Genomic DNA, 3,821 nt, shown 5'->3' with positions numbered 1-3,821 from the left:
ACAGGAGGAGGCAGGAAGTAGAATTTCTCCCAAAACCAACTGTTGCAGCACCATTTAGTACCACCCATCTTTTCTCTACTGAGTTGCACAGTGGACCTGTCAGATACCAGGCTTTATAACTATAGGCCCATTTCTGGGTTCTCTGTTCTGTTTGAGTGGCTGAATTGTCTATTTCTATACCAATATCACATTGTCTTAAATACTAACTCTTCTATCTGCCTAAACTGTTATTCTCCTAAAGATACACACGACTAAATCCCTATTTTCCTTCTAGTTTCTCCTTTGTGATCATATTCTAAGTTAATCTTTCCTGGCTACGCTTTCTAAAATTTCAATGCCTCCTCCAAAAAGTTAATGTCCTCTCCCTTTGCTCTATTTCCAGCTCAGCAGTTCTTATTTAACACAGTCATGTGTACAGTTTTCTTGTTTATTGTCTCTCTTTCCCATAGACTGTAACATTTATGAGGGCAGTTTAGGTGGTTTCATCATTCTTGTATCCCCAGCAGAGAAAACACTACTTGGTACTTAGCAGAGGCTCTGTTAGTATTTCTGAAACAAATCACATAATGTTGATATGTGGAAGGGGATCCACCCTCTCTGTACTCTTTTTATTTTTGATCTTTCTTCTAGGTGGAATTTTTAAAAGTTTATTTTTAATTGGAGGATAATTGGTTTACAATATTGTGTTGGTTTCTGCTATACAACAACATATATCAGCCAGTAAGTATACATATGTCCCCTCCCTACTGAACCGCCCCCCACAGCCTCCACCCCGTCCCACCCCTCTAGGTTGTCACAGAATACTGGGGTGAACTCCCTAAGCCTATACTGCAAATCCCCACCGGCAGGCTACTTTACATCACCACCACTAGCATGCATGCTCAGCTATGTCTGACTCTTTGAGACCCCATGGACTGTAGCCCACCAGGTTCCTCTGTCTGTGGGATTTTCCAGCAAGCACACTGGAGTGGGTTGCCATTTCCAGCACCAGAGGATATTCTCGACCCAAGGATCGAACCCCAGTCTCCATCGTCTCCTACATTGGCAAGCGGATTCTTTGCCACTGTGCCACCTGGGAAGCGCATTTCACACATGGTAGTGTGTATGTGTCAGTGCTACTCTCTCAGTTAACCCCGCCCTCTCCTTCCCCTGCTATGTCCAAAGTCTGTTCTCTATGTCTGCATCTCTATTCCTGCCCTACAAACAGGTTCATCAGTATCATTTTTTAGATTCCATATATATGCATTAATATCAGAGAAGGCAATGGCACCCCACTCCAGTACTCTTGCCTGGAAAATCCCATGGGCAGAGGAGCCTGGTAGGCTGCAGTCCATGGGGTCTCTAAGAGTCAGACATGACTGACTTCACTTTCACTTTTCACTTTCATGCATTGGAGAAGGAAATGGCAACCCACTCCAGTGTTCTTGCCTGGAGAATCCCAGGGACGGGGGAGCCTGGTGGGCTGCTGTCTATGGGGTCACACAGAGTCGGACACGACTGAAGTGACTTAGCAGCAGCAGCATATGCATTAATATACAAAAATTGTTTTTCTCTTTCTGACTGACTTCATTCTGTATGATAGGCTCCAGGTTCACCCACTTACAACTGACTCAAATGCATTTCTTTTTATGACTGAGTAATATTGCCTTGAATATATGTAACACAACTTCTTTATCCATTCATCTGTCGATGACTATCTAGGTTGCTTCCAAGTACTTGGGCTTCCCTGGTGGCTTAGTTGGTAAAAAGAATCTGCATGCAATGCAGGAGACCCAGGTTCAATCCCTGGGTTGGGAAGATCCCTTGTAGAAGGGAATGGCCACCCACTCCAGTATTCTTGCCTGGAGAGTTCCATGGACAGAGAAGACTGGTGGGCCACAGTCCATGGGATTGCAAAGAGTCAGACACAACTGAGTGACCAATACATTCACTTTCCATGTTCTAGCTATGGTAAATAGAGCTTCTGTGAACATTGGAATACATGTGTCCTTTTTAGTTATGGTTTTCTCTGGGTATATGCTCAATAGTAGGATTGCTGGGTCGTATGGTAGTTTCACTCCTAGTTTTTTAAGGAATCTCCATACTGTTCTCCATAGTGGCTGTATCAACTTATTCTCACCAACAGTGCAAGAGGGTTCCCTTTTATCCACACCCTCTCTGGCATTTATTGTTCATAGATTTTTTTTTTAATTAATTTTATTCTATTCTCAAACTTTACATAATTGTATTAGTTCTGCCAAACATCAAAATGAATCCACCACGGGTATACATGTGTTCCCCATCCTGAACCCCCCTCCCTCCTCCCTCCCCACACCATGCCTCTGGGTCGTCCCAGTGCACCAGCCCCAAGCATCCAGCATCGTGCATTGAACCTGGACTGGCATCTCGTTTCATACATGATATTTTACATGTTTCAATGCCATTCTCCCAAATCTTCCCACCCTCTCCCTCTCCCACAGAGTCCATAAGACTGTTCTATACGTCAGTGTCTCTTTTGCTGTCTCGTATACAGGGTTATCGTTACCATCTTTCTAAATTCCATATATATGCGTTAGTATAGTATTGGTGTTTTTCCTTCTGGCTTACTTCACTCTGTATAATAGGCTCCAGTTTCATCCACCTCATTAGAACTGATTCAAATGTATTCTTTTTAATGGCTGAGTAATACTCCATTGTGTATATGTACCAAAGCTTTCTTATCCATTCATCTGCTGATGGACATCTAGGTTGCTTCCATGTCCTGGCTATTATAAACAGTGCTGCGATGAACATTGGGGTACACGTGTCTCTTTCCCTTCTGGTTTCCTCAGTGTGTATGCCCAGCAGTGGGATTGCTGGATCATAAGGCAGTTCTATTTCCAGTTTTTTAAGGAATCTCCACACTGTTCTCCATAGTGGCTGTACTAGTTTGCATTCCCACCAACAGTGTAAGAGGGTTCCCTTTTCTCCACACCCTCTCCAGCATTTATTATTTGTAGACTTTTGGATTGCAGCCATTCTGACTGGTGTGAAATGGTACCTCATAGTGGTTTTGATTTGCATTTCTCTGATAATGAGTGATGTTGAGCAGCGTTTCATGTGTTTGTTAGCCATCTGTATGTCTTCTTTGGAGAAATGTCTATTTAGATCTTTGGCCCTTTTTTGATTGGGTCATTTATTTTTCTGGAGTTGAGCTGTAGGAGTTGCTTGTATATTTTTGAGATTAGTTGTTTGTCGGTTGCTTCATTTGCTATTATTTTCTCCCATTCTGAAGGCTGTCTTTTCACTTTGCTAATAGTTTCCTTTGATGTGCAGAAGCTTTTAAGTTTAATTAGGTCCCATTTGTTTATTTTTGCTTTTATTTCCAATATTCTGGGAGGTGGGTCATAGAGGATCCTGCTGTGATGTATGTCAGAGAGTGTTTTGCCTATGTTCTCCTCTAGGAGTTTTATAGTTTCTGGTCTTACGTTGAGATCTTTAATCCATTTTGAGTTTATTTTTGTATATGGTGTTAGAAAGTGTTCTAGTTTCATTCTTTTACAAGTGGTTGACCAGATTTCCCAGCACCACTTGTTAAAGAGATTGTCTTTAATCCATTGTATATTCTTGCCTCCTTTGTCAAAGATAAGGTGTCCATATGTGCGTGGATTTATCTCTGGGCTTTCTATTTTGTTCCATTGATCTATATTTCTGTCTTTGTGCCAGTACCATACTGTCTTGATAACTGTGGCTTTGTAGTAGAGCCTGAAGTCAGGTAGGTTGATTCCTCCAGTTCCATTTTTCTTTCTCAAGATCGCTTTGGCTATTCGAGGTTTTTTGTGTTTCCATACAAATTGTGAAAT

Source organism: Bison bison, unplaced genomic scaffold (genome assembly GCF_000754665.1).
Source record: "Bison bison bison isolate TAMUID 2011002044 unplaced genomic scaffold, Bison_UMD1.0 scf7180017864270, whole genome shotgun sequence".
Classification (NCBI taxonomy): Eukaryota; Metazoa; Chordata; class Mammalia; order Artiodactyla; family Bovidae; genus Bison; species Bison bison.
The sequence above is the reverse complement of the archived record's forward strand: the minus strand, read 5'-3'. Positions refer to the sequence as shown.